Source organism: Canis lupus, chromosome 35 (genome assembly GCF_003254725.2).
Source record: "Canis lupus dingo isolate Sandy chromosome 35, ASM325472v2, whole genome shotgun sequence".
Lineage (NCBI taxonomy): Eukaryota > Metazoa > Chordata > Mammalia > Carnivora > Canidae > Canis > Canis lupus.
This window is the reverse complement of record NC_064277.1, coordinates 224,931-246,224: the sequence shown is the minus strand read 5'-3', so window position 1 is coordinate 246,224 and position 21,294 is coordinate 224,931. Positions and strand designations below refer to the sequence as shown.

Here is a 21,294-nt window from a genome sequence, read left to right as displayed (position 1 = left end):
AAACAAAGACGTGTAGGTGGTGGGTGTCCTGGGTTCCCAGGTGGGCTGGGAAGTTGAGGCTGGGTAAGACACGGAGAGGAATGTCAGCCGGTATGGCGTGCCATCCTGTGCACCGAGGTAGGCGGGCTGGAAATGGAACAGATTCATACATGACAAACTTCCTTCTCTCTGAAAAGTAGAGTTGTCTTCTAAAAATGATCCTTTGTCTGTTCTCAGTACAGTAACCAGAATATGGTTTAGTCTTTGAAGCTGAAATTACTTCACTATAAAGTACTATAAAGCAATTTAATATTTTCCTAAGAACAGGTATTCTTAGGATTGCAGAAGGATTTGGAAAATCACCATTGATATTTCAAAAACAACACAGTAAATCTTGTAGGTATGCCTTTGCCTAGGTAATTTGTGTTTTATTTGGTAGGACCGGAGTAGATAGACTATGTACCTGCGCTTCCCAAACACAGATGATTCATAAGCCATTGATTGCTTCAGGTAGGACTGGTTTCTAGGCCAGTTAGTCAGCCTCGAGTGTGAAACCCTGATTCAGAAGCAAGTCATCCAAGGATGATTAAACGCTGTTCCCTGTTGTATCCCCAGGACCAATACAGCAGTGCTGTTTACTCTCAGGTTCATGTACTCGACACTGGCTCCCACACTGGAGTATAGGACCCTGGAGCTTGTTCTCATTTCTCCTAAGACTGCACGTAACTGGTGCCATGTTAGACACAATGGAGGGCTCTTGTCCATTACATGCAGTGCAGCCTCAGAGTTTTAGGGTTCAATTCCCTTACAGAACCCTGGTTGAGAAAGGTTGTGATGACTCTTGCTTTGGCTGACATACTATTTGGTGATCCAGACGAAGCAATGGGACAATATAACTTACTTATGGCACTACCAAAACTATGCCCCTTGCCTGCTGCCTTGTTCCTTATTCTCTACTCAGTCATAGACATTTGTCTCTTCAGGTTTCAGTGCTGAATAGACATGGAAAAGTGAGAATACCACATAACCCCTCATTGAAGAGTGAATTGGGGAATAAATTGAGAGAAAACAAAACCACCATCTGCCCAGGGCAGCTGAGTTAATTTGGCACATTTTGAGTAATAAACTTTCTTAGCTAAGATTCCTCCCTCCTTCCTTTCCTCCATTTATCTTGTTCTAATTTAGTATTTCACTGGAGTACTAAAACTTCCCTTCCCACACCTATATTTAGAACAATGTAGAAGTCTCACCTTGTGAATTACCTGAAGAAAGCTAAAATTTCAAGTACCTGTTACTGTTCCTGTATGTAGGAACTACATTTTATATCTTCTGTCCCCAAAAAGCCTGAAAAAAATACTTGTTAATTCAAGTTGGTATACCAAGCATATGTAGACCATCTGTAATGTATAAAGCTCTGAGCTAAGCATTGTGTTGGATATATAGGGATAAGAAACATGATCCCTGCCCACAAGAAACTTCCAGGCATCATTTCATATGTCTGCTGGCCATCTGTTTGTCTTCTTTGGAGAAATGTCGGTTCCTGACTTCTGCCCGTTTTTTTAATTGGATTATTTGGGTTTTGGATGTTGAGCTGTATTGGTTCTTTACATATTTTGGATACGAACCCTTTTTTGGATTTGTCATTTGCAAATATCTTCTCCCATTCAGTAGACTGCCTTTCATTTAGTTTTGTTGATTGTTTCCTTCGCTGTGCAGAAGCTTTTTATTTAATGTAATACCAGTAATTTATTCTTGCTTTTATTTCCCTTGCTTCAGGATACATATCTAGAAAAATGCTACTATGGCTGATGTCAGAGAAATTACTGCTTCTGCTGCCTTCTAGGATTTTTATGGTTTCAGGTCTCACATTTAGGTCTTTAATCCATTTAGAGTTTATTTTTATGTATGGTTTAAGGAAGTGGTCCGGTTTAATTCTTTTGCAATGTTACTGTCCAGTTTTCCCAACACTATTTGTTGAAGAGACTTTTTTCCCACCGTATACTCTTTACTCCTTTGTCAAAGATTAATTGACCACCTAATTGTGGGTTTATTTATGTATCGTCAGGGAAATACAAATCAAAACCACAATGAGATATCACCTTACACCTGGCAGAATGGCTAACGTTAAAAACCCAAGAAATGACAAGTGTTAGTGAGGTTGTGGGGAAAAGGAACCCTCGTGCACTGTTGATGGGAAGGCAAACTGGTGCAGCCCCTGTAGAAAACAGTGTGAAGATTCCTCAGAAAGTTAAAAACAGAACTACCCTATGACCCAGCAATGATACCACTAGATATTTACCCAAAAATAGAAAAACACTAATTCAAAGGGAAACATGCACCCCTATGATTTTAGCAGCATTATTTCCGTAGTGAAATTATGAACACAGCCCAAGTGTCCATCAGTAGATGAATGGATAAAGAAGAGGTGTTATACACATGTATACACACACAAACAGAGTCATGAATGTTATTCAACCACAAAAAAAGAATGAAATCTTGCCATTTGCAAGGACGTGGATGGAGCTCAAGAGTATTATGCTAAGCAAAATAAGGCAGAGGAAGACAAATATTACATGATTTCACTCAAATATGGAACTTAAGAAACAAAACAAATGAACAAAGGAAAGAAAAAAAGTGAGAAACTGAGAAAAACTGACTCTTAACTACAGAGAACAAACTGATGATCACCAGGAAGGAGGTGGGTAGGGGGATGGATGAAGTAAGTGATGGAGATTAAGAGTACCCTTATCATGATGAGTACTAGGTAATGTATAGAATTGCTGACTCATTATATTGTGTATGTAAAACCAATGTAACAATGTATTTTAACTATACTGGAATTAAAATTAAAAACTTGAAAAAAAAAAGGAAAGAAAAAAAGAAACATCCAGACAAAAAGGATAGTAAAAAGATCTATACAAGTGTTGATAATACAGAATAGAATGTGATAAGAATTAAAATAAAGGTAAAAAATAAACACTTTGATTACAAAGAAAAAAGAGGAATTGTTTTCACCATTGGACTGAGAAACATCTTCATGAAAGATATGGAATTTGAGTTTGACTTTGAAAATGAACAACTCTAAACAAATGGAAGTGACAAAGAATATCAAATTAGTTTAGAGGAACTAACGGGAGCCAAGACTCAGGTGGGGAAATGGTTGTAGGAACTTGATCTTCTTAGACTCACACACACATGTTGAGACATGTAGGAGTCATTGGGATACCTTAGTAGGTCCATGACTAGTTGAGTGACATGATTAACTCTGTCCCTTAAGAAGAGCTTAGAAGAAAAAGATGGAGGTTAGGAAGTTTTGTTGGGCAACAAAGATCATAAGCAAAACAAGGTAATAATAACAGGAATGAGAAGGAAGAATGATACTAAAAAGATAAATATGAAGGTAAAATGGATAGTCTATAGCAGCTGGATGTGAAAAAAGGAACTAAAATAAATAATAAGAATGCTCTCAGGTTTTGAAACAGTGACTGAAAATAGTAAGGGCCATATTACACAAAGAGGCAATGCATAGGAGAAGGAACAAATTTGGATGGGAAGGCATAGAGCTTTGAGAGTCCCCTGCATAGCGATTGTAATATAGTGGAACTAGATGAAATAAGATACCAGCCAGTGACATTTGCTCTGTATTCATTGAACCTAAATAAATACAGCAGCAATTCTAGTCTGTGTACCCTAAGAGTATAGATGCATTTGTACAACTCTTTGCCAATGATGGACTCTAAAACTGATTAAATCCTTTATTCTGCAGGGTTGAAACTTTCCTTCCTTCCTTCCTTCCTTCCTTCCTTCCTTCCTTCCTTCCTTCCTTCCTTCCTTCCTTCCTTCCTTCCTTCCTTCCTTTCCTATACTCATGGGGTTTTTTTAGATGTCATCAGCATGATGTATCTGTTTTTTTAAAGGTGTAATACCTTACATTTATGATCAATTGATTTTTGACAGGGTAACATAATTCAATAGGGAAAGAACAGTAATTCTAGCAATTGGCACTGAGACACTGGATGTCCACATGCAAAAGAATTAAGTTGACCCTTGCCTCACACCATACGTTAAGTGGTAACTCAAAATGAATCATAGACCTAAAGAATGAAAAACTAAGATGAAAACATAAGAATATAGCTTCACAACTTTATATATTAGGCAGTGGTTTCTTTCAAATGACACCAAAAGCATACACAACAAAGGAAAAATATATAAATGGAATTTCATCAAAATTAAAAACTTTTGTGTTTCAGAGGACATCACCAAGAAAGTAAAGAGACAACCCCTAAAATGGAAGAATATTTTGCAAATCACATACCTGTTAGGAGACTTATATCCAGAATATATGAAGAACTAATACAACTCAACATAAAAAGAGAACTCAAATAAAAAGTGGTCCAAGGATTTAAACAGATATTTCTCCAAAGAAGATTCACAGATGTCCCAAGAAGTACATGATGACCAATATCATTAGTCATTAGGGAAATGCAAACTGAATCCCACAGCAGATAGTACTTCACACCTACTAGTATGGCTATAATAAAAAAAGCAGACAATAATAAGTATTGGTGAGGATGTGGAGACATTTAGAACCCTCATAGCCAGCTAGTGGGAATGTAAATGGTGCAGCCACTTTGTAAAACAGTGTGGCAGTTCATCACAAGTCAAACATAGAAGGCAAGGGAGGAGCAATATTTCACAAATCAGTTCTGTATCATTTAACTAATGGATTCTGTGTGGTGCTTTCCTATAGTCTCCTGTGACTGTTGCGGGCCTGGGTGCAGGGTAGAACCATTACAATATGGATCCAGTTAGAGCTCTCATTAATCTTCATCATTCCACTCTTTGTCCACCCTGTTCTCTTTGCTTTTTCATTCTTATACCTCGCAACCTCAGAGGCACTGCCACACATACACTACAAAACAAACCCCCCAATGACCGTAGCCCCATTGCTCCATTCACTCACAGGTGGGAATTCAGGCAAGTGTCCACAGGGGTCACAGACAACATATACTGTTATAGCCCATGGAATACCCCATCATGTCCTAAGGAAGACATTTTTTCTTAGAGATTTTCATTTTAGTATATTTTTTTAAAATTTATGTTAAGTTGCCTCCATCTTTTTCTTGGATGAGGACAACCCAGGATTGGCCCTTTTTGTGTCTGTGATGTTGCTGTTCACAGCTTTTCTTGATAGGCCCAGTACAATCTTGGGAACAGGGTTGCTGTGTGCTGAAGGTAAGACAGTAGCTCTTGGTCTTGCCTATCTTAGGTACTTATGTTGTGCGTTTTTTATTGGTGTACCATGTTTTATTTGTCCTGGTATCTTTGGAGCTTCTCTGCAAAGTGGATCAGTAATGTAGCATCAACTTACTAAAATACATTTTAGGCCTTTAAAAAAAGTTTTTTCCATAAATGGAAAAAAGTAGAAATAACCCAAAATGGAATATTACACACCGACAAAAATGAATGATGTATTGATCCATGCTACAGTGTGAATGGATCTTGAAATAATTATGCTAAGTGAAAGAAGCCAGACACAAAAGGCTACATATTGCATGCCTCTACTCATGTGAAGTATCCAAAATAGGCAAATCCTTAGAGACAGAAAGTAGATTAGTTGTCTCTAGGTACTTGGGGGAGGGGAGGATGAGGAGGTTGCTTTAATAGACTGAAATTTCCTTCTGGGGTGATGAAAATATTCTGGAGTAAGATAGTGTTGGTGGTTGCAGAACATTATGAATGTACTTAATACCACTGAATTTTACCTTAAAATGGTTAAAATGGTAAATTTTACGTTAAGTGTATTTTGCCACTTAATATTTTTAATAATGGGGCAAATTTTGTATATTTTGCCATTTACTGATTTTATTAGCAGGGTGAATTTGATGGTGTATAAATTGTATCTCAAAATTGCTATAAAAGTAAAAGGCATAATAGCTTGGATTAATTTCCAGGGAATTATGCTGAAGGAAGAAAAAATGCAATCCCAAAGATTATATACTAGATTATTCTTTTTCTTATGGCGTTTTGAAATGGCAGAGTTTTAGAAATGAAGGACAGATTAATAATGGCATAAAAGGCATAATAGCTTGGATTAATTTCCAGGGAATTGTGCTGAAGGGAGAAAAAATGCAATCCCAAAGATTATTTACTAGATTATTCTTTTTCTTATGGCGTTTTGAAATGGCAGAGTTTTAGAAATGAAGGACAGATTAATAATGGCTTGATGTTTGGATGGGGGTGGGGAGATGGTGAGAAATAGTTTGGTTATAAAAGACAACCTGAGGGATCCTTGTAATGGTGGAACTAGTCGGTGTCTTGACTGTGGTGCTGGATATAGGATCCTATACAGGTGGTAAAACTTTATAGCACTGAATCCACACATGAACATGTACACCAGAGCACAAGTCAAATCTGTGAAATCTGAATCGGATCGGTGGATGGTATCAATGTCAGTATCCTAGTTGTCATGCATCATCATTTGCTAGTATAATAGTACACTAGTGGGGGAAACTGAGCAAAGTGTGCAAACAACTCTAGAGCGCATCTTACAATTGCATGTGAATCCACAGTTACCTCAATAGAAATTTCAATTAATAACTAAGTATCTTTGAAAATTTGCTCTGCGGGCAAACTTCTATTAACATATAAAATATCCTCTTCTTACTCTTGACGTGGCCCAGTTACAGTCTTAATCTCCACGAGCAATACTCAAAAATCAAAGTTTGGGGTGGACCAGGCTTACAGCAGGTTTTGTTTTGGTTTGTCTTAGTTTGATTCAGTAATGCAGTATTTTCCAAAAATAAATAGGATGTGTGAGTAAAGAAAAGGCCTTTTTCGGGCTTTTTTTTTTTTTTTTTTTTGGCATCCTTTAGTTAAGTCACTTTTGGCAAAGAAAGATTGTTATTCCTTCCTGTTCATTGACATCAGAAAGTTTATATGTCACACTTTTATTTTATCAAAGAGAAAATACGATTTTTAAATTAATAAAAACCACATTTCTGTGCGGTAGAAATCATCCTGTTAACATCTCCTCATGTTACAAAGATAAACAACAGGATTAACTGTTTACTTTAGGAGCGCAGTCTGGTTGTTTTTCAGGAGAAGAACACAATGTCCTGCTGTATCTGGTTTCCCGTCTGCCAAGCGGGTTGGTGGAGCTGGGAAAGGCCCTCCACCCACTCAGCCCTCCGTGTCCCTCTCCTCCTTTTCTTCCTCTTCCCTCCCTCTTTTCTGTGACTCTTCCTCCCCCTTTCATATTCAGACTCTCCTCTCTTCCCCCTCTCCCCTCCCCCTTTTTCTTTCTCTTGCTTTTCTTCCCCCTCACTTCATCCTCCAATTTCTTCCATTTCTTCTTTAAAATGGAGGCTTAATAAGAAATCATGTGGAGAGAAAGAACCTTGTTGATCTTTAGAGGCTGCTTAAGGCGACACTGACCTAGAAGAAAGCGGCCGAAAGGACTCTGATTCCGGGAATTCTTGGTGGACTGCTAAGAACTGCTCCCATAACCCGAGTAAACATCCCACATGTTCACGTAATCTCCCCTCTCAGTGTACACGCACACACGCACACACGCACACACATAAGTCTGCTGTTTCTCTTTCTTCTCTTGTGTTTCTATGAAACTGAGCCAGTGAGTAAACGGAAGGGGAAAAATGAATATTTTTCAAAAGTTGGGGGGGGGGGACATTTGAAACTTCAAAGAGGAATTATAGTCTCACTGAAACTCCCTCTACAGATCAACAGTTTTGTTTTCCTTATTCCTCATGTTTTGTTCTGTTGCTTTAGCAGATTAACAATACATGAATTTTTAGGATTCTTAAAGTATTCTTTAATTAGCATGATCTGCCATTAAGCTGGTAAGAGAAGGAAAAAAACATTCTTCAAGACAAATATTAACTCCGTAGTGGACTTTTATACTTTCAACATGATATGAATGTGATTGAACAGTGAACCTCTTATCTGTATTATTTTATGTTGCTGGGAATGTACTGTGGAATGTAGTTTCATCTGGCACCAGTTTTAGTCTGTTCTTCCAGCACGGTCCCGGCCTCACCCTCCATGGCTCAGAAACCCATGCAGTCAAAGTCCTGCTGAAGACTGGTGATGGCTGAAACAGGAGGTTCTTGCACTACTTTTTGACTGCTGCCTTATTTTCCCAGCTGGGAGGGGTGGAGTGTCGCTGGCTGGTGGGGGAGGTGGGCAGGGACAAGCTGCAGACCCTGGGTATTTCCAGGATTGTTTCTTGCTTCACACAGAGTGGACCTTTACCTAACAAACAGAACTGCAGTAGCTGGGTGACAGGGCAGCATCATAAGGCCACTCACAGGTTGGTTTCATGTGTGCCAGTGCTGTTTCTGTGGGGGACGGTGCCCTCTGTGCTGTTAACCAAGCTCTCTTCTCCAAGCCCCTTCACCGAGGGGTGCACACCTGCTTACAGACTGAAGAGAGCGGGCACCTGATGAGAGGACACTCTTATCCATTAGCTGCGTTTATAATGGTAAATTTGCCTGATGGACCAAGGAAACCAAGATTTTGACACAGACTAAGTGCAAGCATTTGCTAGGTATGAAGCAGATGTAGATTAATCTGGATTGTACAGGTGCACAGTCAGGGGCTCACATCCACCAGCAGCAGAGCTCAGAACTAGAGCCCCTGTTTTCCAGACCCTGCCGGTCTCCTGCACCACATGCTTAAAGTCATGAAAATGGAAGGATCTTACATGGATGAAGGTACACATATTAGGCATGTGTGGAATGCCTAATAAATAAGTGGCATTCACTTGCCAGATTTTTATTCCAAGATTTTTGAATGGCAAAGTCTGTCTTCATGGATTAAATACAGTTCAGAGGCTCTTATTCAAACCACCAACATCCTACTTCCTCCCTCTGAGACACTTTCTCTCTGTTGTTCTAAGTTAATCACTTCTAAGAACAGCAACATCCCTCTCACGTAGGCAGAGGGTACCTACCAACAGTGCTCGGTGCCAGACAGAGTGTGGAATGTCACCTGTGGGCTGAGCCCTAGCTCACCCATCACTGGCTGCACACAGTTGGAATTGCTGAATGCGCATATCTACCTTGTCCAGTGGGTATTCTGTAGCAGGAAAGCTTCCAGAAGTAGAAGCTCAATTTTATTAACACTGACCCATCACTTAATGTCAAATCTCCTGGGGTGCCTGGGTGGCCCAATCAGTGCACTTTTGATTTCAGCTTAGGTCGTGATCTCAGGGTTGTGAGATCCAGCCCTTATCAGTCTCCACGCTCAGCACAGAGTCTGCTGGTCTCTCTCTCTCCCCCTCTGTTTCTTCCCCTGCAGGCTCTCTCTCTCTCTCTCTCTCTCTCTCTCTCTCAAGTAGGTAAGTAAATAAAATCTTTTTAAAAAATGATAAAATAAAATGTCAAATCTCCTTGGCTAGCAGTTGAGTTCACCGTATTTCTGAGCTAAGGACAGACAGTATTGGTGTCAACTGGTTGTCCTGCTGAGCATGGCCACAAGCTGTTACAGCGTCTGCTCAGAGACCTCAGATGCTGTCCTAATCTATGTTAGACTAAAGTAATTGAAATAATCAAGAGATATGTCTTACAAAAGAGGAATGTCAGCTAGAGAGCTGCCACTCCAGCCCCATCACTGCACTGCCACTCTGCTTTGAGTTGCACCTTCCATGAGCAGTTTGGATTTCTGGGTTCTATGTTAATCAGCTCTGTCCTTGCGTGCTTCCTGGCTCAGGTCATTTGACCAGCCTTTGGATTCTACAGCTTCTCTAACCCGTGTCTGGTCTGCTTGTCCCTGAGGCTGCCTTTTCTCTTCACTATCACTTACCTCCTTAGAAATCTTAGACCAGTGTAGACTCTTCCCTGACCTTTACCCATCATCACTACCATGTTCTTCTGTCTTCTTGAAATTTTTTTGTTAATCCATGCCCACATGGTAACAGAAGCCAAAGAGGCCAAGAGAGAACAGCAGTTGTGAGAGAGTTGGAGATCAAGGGTGGGGGCGGGGGCCCGCAAGATGAAATGACAAGCTGGTGCCTTATCCATGAGTATTGACTCAGTGCTGCCAGATAACAGTAAATTGAAGTTTTGCGTAAAATCTCCCAATTTTTGGTACTTGTTAACTAATTTAAAAATGTGTTAACACTGTATAAACCAAAGAAAACATATCAATCAGCTAAACATAGCCTGTGAACACAACTTTGTGACTTCACTATTTCTTATCAGACATTTGTCATTGATTACAGCAGTGAATTCTTACTGGTCTAAGGAGACCTGCTCTAAAAGTTCTCAGTTCACGCCATCCTCCACCCTAGCCCAAGCGTTATATTTCTGAAACAAAAGTTTTATCTAACACCTTTTAGTGTCACCTCATTGTTGACTCATCAATGACAGGAGGTAGGTTTGCTGGCTGGCACACAGGCCAGTTATTTACCACCTCTGCTCTCCTATCAGATCAGCCTCCACATGGCCATCATCACATGGCCTTTACCCCCAGCCACTGTTGGGCATCCCTGTGCCAGCCATGTCCAACCCTGCGACTTCTCCAGGATGATGCCTCTCTTTTCTTACTCAACCCAGTCCTTTCCTCCCCATCCCATTTTCTCCTTTCTTTACAAATGCTTGTCAATATTTCAATTTTATTATACATATAACTTTGATTTTAAATTAAGAATAATTTTAAAAGAGTAATTGAAAAATTAAAAAAAGAATAATGCACCAAAATGACCAAATATTAGTCTTTACCTTATTATCACTTACCTAATCCCTTCTTTCTTTCTTTCTTTCTTCTTTCTTTCTTTCTTTCTTTCTTTCTTTCTTTCTTTCTTTCTTTTTCTTTCTCTTTTTTCTTTCTGCCTCTCTCTCTCTCTCTCATTTTCTAGCCTTCTTTCAATTTCTTAAACATGGAAAAGCTCTTTCCCATCACAGGAATTTGTATATGCTATGTTCTCTGTTCTAAGTCCTTTTCTCAACCTTTTGCATGATTGGCTTATCCTTCTTTAAGACTCAGCTTAAAGATCACATTTCTTTAAAAACCTTCCCTGACCACCCTGGTTAGAACATCCCACCCCATGTTGTCTCTTAGGTACTCTGCTTATTGCCTTGTAAGCACTCCCAGAGTTTGTAATTGTATATTTATATGCATATGAAGTCTTTCCCTAAGGAGGGACAGAGAGCAGGGGTTCTTTAGCTCATTACCACATACCTAGCACCTTGCAGAGGGCCTGGCCAGTAGCAGTCCTGCTATATTTAGCACATAAATAAATGAATCATAGGTTTACTAGACACCACCAAAAAGCCAGGGCACTGTTTTAGTGTACAGTGAAAAACCCATAAGTGCCATTGTTATTAAGAATCTTTTGATGTTTGTATCATGGCTCTGTGTACCTCTGTGCCTCACTGCATCTACTGCACTTCTTTTGTCTGACTTGGTATTTTGTACTTGACTCCTTTATTGTGTTCAAGCAAATCAAGATTTCTTTTAGGAAAAAAGAACAAGTCACAAGTCTACAAATTCGGAATGGAAAGTTTCCAAATACTCTCAAAACTCATAATGGCTAAAGAGCTGTGTGTGTGTGTGTGTGTGTGTGTGTGTGTGTGTGTGTTTAAGATTTTATGCATTTATTTGGGAGAGAGAGCATGAGCAAGGGGGAGGGAAAGGCAGAGGGAGAGGGAGAAGCAGACTCCCCGCTGAGCAGGGAGCCTAACTTGGGGCTCGATCCCAGGATCCTGCGATCATGACCTGAGCCAGAGGCAGACACTTAACTGATTGAGCCTTCCGGGCACCCCACCATTATGTTTTCTTACACAGCACATGCTAAATTTCCAGAGGATCATTATTTCTTTTTTTTTTTATTTATTAAATTTAATTTGCCAACATGTAACACCGAGTGCTCATCCCATCAAGTGCCCTCCTCAGTGCCCGTCACCCCATTCCCCCCACCTCCTCCCCTTCCACAACCCTTTGTTTGTTTCCTAGAGTTGGGAGTCTCTCATAGTTTGTCTTTCAGAGGATCATTATTTTAATGGAAGTACATTGAAGATAAAAATGGAAGACCTGCTTCTGGAATAGCAGAGTGAAGATACAGTGGATTCTCTCCCTAATAAACATTTTAACTGGAAAAAACTTAAAAATACATATAAAAAGCTTCAGGAAATTTTCCTAAAGGCATACAATAAATGGAGAAACATTCCATCAATAGAATCAAGAAAATCTACCAAATTTCGGGATGAACAAAGAGTCCGTGGCCCTTAAGCCATGACCTACTCCCCCACCAACCCAGTTTGTCTTATGAAGACTATGCTGGGGATCTTACTCCAGGACTGCAGTCAAGATGTCCCCTCTCCCCTCAACTCATAGTCTAGGATACAGTTTGACTATAGGAAATCCCTTAGCCCATGTTGTATCTACACCAAGTGTGGTCGACCAAGAATACTAGCTCAGTTGTCCTACCCCAATCCACCCATAAGATAGAAGCACCACACCAGAAAAGCAGCCCTACCCCCGTGCTGCCACCATCACCTCCAGCACCCACCCTAGAGCAGGGTTACAACCAGAGAAGGATACACAGTCTTCACACCCCAGTTCTATAAGTGGCTCAGAGGTTCTGCCCAGAGAAAGACAAGTTATGAGGAAGAAGGGCTTTAAGGCACTATGTGAGTTGGCTGGCTTTATTTGGAACACAGTACAATCCCATGTCCAAGGGCATTATTGAAAATAATAGGGATCTTGGTGGAGAGCAACTCAGAGTGCCTGTAGCTCTGTGATACTCTATCAACAAGGAAATGGCCAAGCTATCAGAAGTTTAACAGGATGCGTCAGGGGAAAAGACACAGCCAAGAAGAATCCTCGTAGTATCACAATAAAACTTTTGGAGTCAAGAAGGATGTGCTTGGCACCCACTCAAGACAGTCACAGCAACCCCATAGAGGATTTTGGATTCAAACCTCACTGACACTGCAGAACTCAGTACCACCTCCAGTCACACTAGATGAACAGTAAGCTGCTCTGACCCAGGGGCAACTCCTAAGAAGCCAGACTTTAAAATAAATGACGCACATGTGCCTAGCAGTCTGGCAGGCCCAAGGCCATACCCTCATAGGGGTATGATTAAAAAGCGCTAATACAAACCCTGTCTGATGGAGAGGAATGAGGGCAAACATTTATCTCCTTGAGTTATGATAGCAACCTCCAAGGTATATATACCCAATGGCAAAGAGTAAAAATCTAACTTTTGAGGGAGATTAAGCAGAATCTTTCACTAAAAAGTGGCTTATGCTGACCTGGGGGCAACCTAAGCCATGTGAAAAGATTAAAAACAAAACAAAACACACACACACACACACACATTTGGGCAGGCACGCCTGATTACTGAGGCCTACAGGAAAAGTTTGGACTAGTCCGTAAACAACTGAATGAACTACTGTGCAGATCACAACAGCATCAAGGCCTGGGGTAGAAGAGGAATCCGTATCTAGAGTTGCCACAATATATTTTCAAAAATACACCTGCGTGGCTCAGTGGTTGAGCATCTGCATTCAGCCCAGGGTGTGATCTCAGAGTTCCAGGATCGAGTCCCACATCAGGCTCCCTGCATGGAGCCTACTTCTCTGCCTATGTCTCTGCCTCTCTTTGTCTCTCTCTGTCTCTCTCTCATCTCTCATGAATAAATAAATCTTAAAAAGAAAATACTCATCAACAAAAAATTACAAGATAGATGAAGAAACAGGGAACTCTGGCCCATACACGGGGGAAAAGAGTGCAGGCAAGTGAAGGGGCCCAGATGTTGGACTTAGCAGACAAAAATTTCAGAGCAGCCACAATAAGTATGTTCTGAGAATTCAAGGAAACCATGTCTCAGGAATTAAAGGGTGGTATGATGACAGTGTCTGATCAAATGGAGAATATCAATGAAAAGATACAAACTTTAAAAGAAAACCAGATGGGGATTCTGGAGTTAGAAATTACAACCAAAATGAAAAATTCACTAGATAGGTTCAACAGTAGGCTTCAGCTGACAGAAGAAAGTTAAAGAACATGAATCCAGAGTAAATGAGCTTCCATAATCTAAAGGAGAGGGGGAAAAAAATGATGAGTGCTCAATTTGGCATCACTTATACCAAAACTGGAATGATACAGAAATTAGTATCGTCCCTGCACAAGGATAACACTGAAATTTATGAAGCTGAGAGAGATCATGAGCAGGTGGGAAGGGCAGAGGGAGAAGCAGACTCCCCACTGAGCAGGGAGCCCTATGTGGGACTCAATCCTGGGATCATGACCTGAGCCCAAGGCAGACACCTACCCGACTAAGCCACCCAGGCATCCTAGTGAAGACTTTTAAATAACTCAATCTTTATGAAGAATTAAGACACCAAAATAAATGATTTATTTTTATAGAAGTCTCCCAAATGGCAAGTATTCTAAGAAGGAAAAAAAAAAGAATGAAGAAAATGAAACAGAACCTCATAGAAATGTGGAGGAACATCATTAAGTACACCAACATCCCCAGAAAATCAGGGGAGTTGGGAGGAGGGTACAGAAAAAATATCTAAAGAAATAGTGGCTGAAACATTTCAAATTTGACTGGTAAACTTTATTTATCTGAAAGTTCAAGAGCTTCAAGTAGGATAAACCTAAAGAGATCCATATCCAGACATATATAGTCAAAATGTTGGAAAACAGAAAAGTTTGAAAGCAGTGAGTGGAAAATGACTCATCATATAATAAGAGAACCCAGTGAGATAAGAACAGACAGACCTCTCATTAGACACAATGGAAGCCAGAGGCAATAATAGGACAATGTTAAAAATTTCAAAAGAAACAAGTAACTTGGATCACACTTTCTTTTTGGCCTTTAAATCCTGAGGTTAAGTCAGTAGGATTGAACATTAATTGTTTTATTTTAGGCAAGTCATCTCACTTTTGGTAAAACCAAAGGTTGCAGTTGTTCTTTTTGAAGTAGGAAAGAATATACAATGAGAAAAAGTCTTCAACAAATGGTGTTCGGGAATCTGGACAGCTACATGCAAAAGAATGAAACTGGGCCAGTTTCTTACACTATACACAAAAATTCAAAATGAATGAAAGACCTATATGTGAGACCTGGAACCATAAAATCCTAGAGGAGAACGCAGACAATGGTTTCTCTGACATTGGCCATCGCATTTTTCTAGATATGCCTCCTAAGGCAAGCAAATTAAAAGCAAAAATAAACTTCGGGATTACATCAAATAAAAAGCCTCTGCATAGCAAAGAAAACATCAATGAAATGAAAAGGCTCAATGGGAGAAGATATTTCCAAACCATATATCCAACAAAGGATTAGTATCTAAAATACATAAAGAGCCAATGTATTGGCTCAACACCCAAAATTCAAATAACCCAATTGAAAAATGGGAGAAGACCTGAACAGACCTTGCTCCACAGAAGACAAACAGATGGCCAATAGACACATGAAAAGATGCTCGTGTGTCTCATGTGATCATCAGGAAAATGCAAATCAAAACCACAGTGAGATATCACCTCACACCTCTCAGAATGGCTAAAAATCAAAAACCAAAGAAACAAATGTTGACGAGAACATAGGGAAAAGGGAACCCTCATGCACTGTTGGTTGGAATGCAAACTGGTACAGCTACTGTGGAAAACAGTGTGGAGTTTTATTAAAAAGTTAAAAATAGGGGCTCCTGGGTGGCTCAGTTGGTTAAGCGTGACCTTTGGCTCAGGTCATGATCCCGGAGTCCTGGTATTAAGCCTCATGTCCATCTGGCTCCCTGCTCAGGTGGGAGCCTGCTTCTCACTTTCCATCTACCCACAGCTCCCCCTGCTTGTGTGCTCTGTCTCCCTCTCTCTCTCAAATAAATAAATTAAATCTTTAAAAAAAAAAAAAGTTAAAAATAGAACTACCCTATGTTCCAGTAATTACACTACTGGATATTTACCCAAAAAATACAAAAAACATTAATTCAAAGATATACATACACCCCTATGTTTTTTGCAGCATTACTTACAATGCTGAAATTATGAAAGCAGTTTGAGTGTCCACCAATAAATGACTGGATAAAGAGATAAGGCAAACACACACAATGGAATATTATTCAGCCTTAAAAAAGAATGGACTCTTGTAATTTGCAATAACATGGATGGAACTAGAGAGTATTATTGCTAAGCAAAATAAGGCAGAGAGAGATAATACCATATTATTTCATTCGTATGTGGAATTTAAGCAACAAATGAGCAACGGAAAAAAGAGAGAAACCAAGTAACAGACTCTTAACTACAGAACTGATAGTGACCAGAGGGGAGGTGGGTGGGTGGGTTACATAGGTGGTGGGGAATAAGGAGGGCACTTGGAATGAGCACTGGCGTTGTAAGAAGTGTCAAATCATTAATTGTACATCTGAAACTAATATAACACTGTATGTTAACTATACTGGAATTAAAATTAAAACAATAAAAATAAACATATATACTAAAAATCTGAATTGATTAATGAATTTTAAAATGTAGACCAAATGGACACATCACTAGGAAAATATATATTAACCCAATGTCTCAGTTAAAAATTAGAAAGCCCAAATAGCCCAATTATCATTAGAGAAATTGAGTTGATAGTTAAAAGTCTTCCCAGGAAAAGCACTAGATCCAATTCATTTTATTTAAATTATTTCTAACTTTTGAAAAACAGGTTGTTCAAATCTTATACAAATTTTTCAAAGAAAAAATCTTTGTCAAGTTATTATATGAAATTACTATAAATAGTCTTAAGTCTTGAGAAATAAAATTAAATCTAATTTGAACAATAAAATTAAAGGCCAATATCACTCATGGACATAGAAAAATCCTAAACAGGGATGCCTGGGTAGCTCAGAGGTTGGGCACCTGTGTTCAGCTCAGGTCATGATCCTGGAGACCCAGGATCGAGTCCCATGTTGGGCTCCCTGCATGTAGCCTGCTTCTCCCTCTGCCTGTGTCTCTGCCTCTCTCTGTGTCTCTCATGAATAAATAAAATAGAAAGAAAGAGAGAGAAGAAAGAAGGAAGGAAGGAAGGAAGGAAGAAGGAAGGAAGGAAGGAAGGAAGGAAGGAAGGAAGGAAGGAAGGAAAAGAAAAGAAAGAAAAAAAGAAAGAAAGAGAAAGGAAAGAAAGAAAAGAAAGAAAGAAAGAAAGAAAAGAAAGAAAGAGAGAAGAAAGAAGAAAGAGAAAGAAAGAAGAAGAGAAAGAAAGAAAAAGAAAAAGAAAGAGAAGAGACAAGAAAAGAAAAGAAAGAAAGAAAAAAAGAAAAGAAAGAAAAGAAAAAAAGAAAAGAAAAGAAAAGAAAAGAAAAGAAAAGAAAAGAAAAGAAAAGAAAAGAAAAGAAAAAGAAAAGAAAGATCCTAAACAAAATGTAGCAGATAGGATCTTGGCTGTAGCGCAGGAGTAAAAAATCGTTTTAACTTAACACGCTCTAGTTGTCATTTACATTAGCAGAGGAGATAAAAACAGTCATTTCAGTGAATATGGAAAATGCATTTGATAAGGTCCAATGCCCATTCATGATTAAAAAAATTTTTCAGCAAACTAAGAATATCTAACCTGATGAAGGATATCAACCAAAAAATCTCTATAGCAAGCATCATTCTTCATTGTAAAACACTGAAGACATTTTATTCAAAATCAAGATAAGGATGCGGAGTATCATTGGCTTCTCTTCAGCATTATGCCACAGACCTATATCGTTGTAAGAAAAATAATAATGAAAAAGTAAGGATTGGGAAGGCTGAAGCAAAGTTGTCATTATGCATAGATGAAATGATTACATTAAAAACCTTCATAAAAAGTATTATAAATAATTTTAGTAAGATTGATGGATTACAAAAGTTCAATGTATAAGTCATTTGTATTTCTATTCACCATCAACAGAGCCAACAAACAAAAAGTATTTTATTTTTTAAGATTTCATTTATTTACTTTAGAGAGAGAGAGCACAAGCAGGGAGAGCAGCAGAGGGAGAGGGAGAAGCAGACTCCCCGCTAAGCAGGGATCCCAGTGTGGGGCTCGATCCCAGAACCCTGAGATCATGACTGAGCCGAAGAAAGACACTCAACTGACTGAGCCACCCAGGTGCCCCCGCAAAACGTATTTAAAATAGCAAACAAATTTGTAAGTGATCTAGGCATAGATCTAACAAAAAGATGTTCAAGAACTATATGGATAAAACTGTATGAGAGAAAACAAAATTGGCCTAAGGATCCTGCAAAGGAAAGATTGATGTGTTGGCGCCAGCCCCAGTGCTCAGCCCTGTAGCGTTGCTAGAACGCCACAGCAGCCCTCGCGGTTAGCTTCCCTCATCCCCGTGTTCAGGTGAGTGAATTCAAGTTCATACAGGTTCTTTTAGGGTCCTGGAGTTACTACCGTGGGGAAGCCATTTGTGTTCCTTTGAATATGATGTAATTTATGGAGGACGTCTCTCGTGATTCAGGAAAAACAAGTTGATAAGGGGGCCCTTTGCTGCTCAGACCTGTCACACTAGATTGATTTTAGGAGATGGTATCTACAGGGCAGGAAGCAGTGACAAGAAGGTGGAATTGTTGGTGCTGCTGCTGAGCTAACTCTGGTTTGGACTGTGTTGAATGACACGGTTGCAAGCCATTGGGAGCACTGAGGACAGTGACTCGACTGAGGCCTGAGTCAGTGAACTCCCGAGCTTTAGCTGTGTGAGCAGGACACGGTGGGAGAAGGTGAGCGGCCAGGCATGAACAAGAGGGAGGAAGAAAGTACTAATATCTCTTCATATCTCTTCTCCAGGTCAGCAGAGTAAGCAAGAGCACCAGCCCTTGGTTATTTGAGATAAAGGCAAATATACCGGATCACAAAGGACCCATTGTGATCTTCATATCACCTCTTACTCATGTTAACAAACAATAATGCTTACAAAACCGTGCTTGGATGTGTCAGGATAGGCAAGCAGGCATTACGCTCTTTCAGGAAGCCAGAGGCTTCCTCCGTAGGAGACGGACACTGATTCCCCAAAGTTCTGCGCCAGCCTCCCTGACAGGTGATGGGATAATTAGGGGGTGAATAGGCCTTTGAGGAAAAAAACATTAAAATACTTCCCTCCAAGAGATTGTGATATGAAATGTTTTGTGGGCTAAAAGAGACATCATCAATTCAACATAAAAATGTACACTTTCAAAAAAAATGTACACTTTCATCCTAGCTTTTCACATGGCAGACTGATTTAAATAGGACAATATTATGAAAGCGTAATCTTTCAGGGATCCCTGGGTGGCGCAGCGGTTTAGCGCCTGCCTTTGGCCCAGGGCGCGATCCTGGAGACCCGGGATCGAATCCCACGTCGGGCTCCCGGTGCATGGAGCCTGCTTCTCTCCCTCTGCCTGTGTCTCTGCCTCTCTCTCACTCTCTGTGTGACTATCATAAATTTAAAAAAAAAAAAGAATAATCTTTCATTCTTTCCCACTTGGGTTTCAGATTAAGGTCAGACAGTATCAAACAGTTAATGAAATTATTTTCAAGTGATTTAATTTAGGAGTATTTCCTTTTCATTATATTTCATTAGCAGCCTTCAAAATGATAATTTAACATAAATTCCTTACACTCTGACCTTAATATTTCAGTATGATTCTTGTCAAACATTAAAAAGATCTTTTGGGGGGACCTGGGTGGCTTCATCAGTTAAGTGTCTGACTCTTGATTTTGGCTCGGGTCATGATCCCGTGGTTGTGAGATGGAGCCCGGTGTTGGACTCAGTGCTGGACGTGGAGCCTGCTTAAGATTCGCTCTCCCCTTTTTCCTCTGCCCTTCCCCTCTGAATGAATGAATGAATGAATCTTTATTTTGAAAGTTACAGAGAAGATAAAGTTCTTCTAGATAAGTAGCCTCATTATGGACTAATTACAATTTATGCATATCTTAAATAGTTTGACTTAGCAGTAGGAAAAATCATTGTCTCTCTGTAAAGATTAGATTTAAATATTCTGGATTTTAGGGTCATCATACAGTTTGCCATGAGTTTATTCCTTGTTACCTTCTTAGTGCTGGCCTCACAGACTAGAATGCTAGTTGCTGTGGGATGTTCTCTCCAGTTCCATTCTGCAGAATTAATCCCAGAAGAAGATACATTCTACATTCCTATAACTTGCTACTGTAACATGATATTATGGCACAAAAATACCAAGTTGAGTGCCTCACATTTAAAACCTGATTCTGCTCCCTCCTTACTATCTTGGGTAGGTTTTCTAAACATTCTGAGCCTCACTTTCTTCATCTATCAATGTCTAGTTTCCTCAGTTGAAGGGTTAAATAGATAATATGAGAATGCTGTAATTAGCCCTAATATATTATATTAACTTTAGGTGTTAATGTTACTCAGCGTTTTATTTGATTCTCAATTATATTTTTATTTGACCCCTTCCCTCCTTATATATCCTACAAAGTATAAGCCCAGTAAGCTTCAAATGAATGAATTAGTGAGTGAATAAATGAATGAATATTTCTGTGAACACTGTGTGCTATTAGCTATTATGTGAGTTTACTGTGTGTGTGTTCACAACAGAGCCTCATTCATTCTCTCAAAAATGGAAGGAGTATTTATTGAGAGCCTGTTCTATCTCAGAGAACACAGGAGCAGTTTCAATCTTCATGTTTTCAGGGTGGAATTAGTAGTTTGCATGTGGGTCCTTAAAATGGAGACGATTTCATTGAAAGGGTAAGATTTTAAGTTTTGTTTCATGAGATATCAGTAATGTATTTGCTTCTCTTTTTTTAAATATCCAAGTATGGGGGCCTGGGGGCCTCAGTGGGTTAAGTGTCTACCTTCAACTCAGGTCATGATCCCAGGGTTCTGGGATGGAGCCCTGCATTGGGTTCCCTCCTCAGTGGGGAGTCTCCTTCTCCCTCTCCCTCTCCGACTCCAGCTCTCCCTGCTGTGTCTGTCAGATAAGTAAATAAAATATTCAAAAATAAATAAATAAATACCCAAATACATTCCTAATTTCATACTCTGAGAGTTCTTTCTAAAAGTAAGTGGTTTTCAGTATTTGTTGAAGACGCATGAGAAAACGTGCTTCAATTATATCACAGTTTCCCTTTGAAGGTTTGTGTATAGTGACAAGGGAAAATGCCTCTTTGTAAAGCATGATATTTTTCTAATGGATTTTTAAGCATTTGATTCTTTCCCATTGTTTACCAGTTAAAATTTTTCTATCTTTTTTCCATAAGTATCTTATGTTTATCCCATAGAATCTTCTTCAGGCTGTCTTCTATACCTTTTTTCCTTTATTATTTTTTGAAGATTTGTTAATTTATTTCAGAGGGACAGA

General features: G+C 39.4%; 1 protein-coding gene and 1 non-coding gene across 11 annotated transcripts in view; both read left to right on the top strand.

Annotated features, from left to right (window-relative positions):
- SPIDR (scaffold protein involved in DNA repair) overlaps nt 1-21,294 on the top strand; it is a 437,895-nt gene that overhangs the window by 348,584 nt on the left and 68,017 nt on the right. The gene's annotated exons all lie outside the window — the stretch shown is intronic.
- Nucleotides 14,069-14,172, top strand: LOC118353440 (U6 spliceosomal RNA). Its single transcript, XR_004812375.1, has one exon. It is a non-coding gene; the product is annotated as a U6 spliceosomal RNA (small nuclear RNA).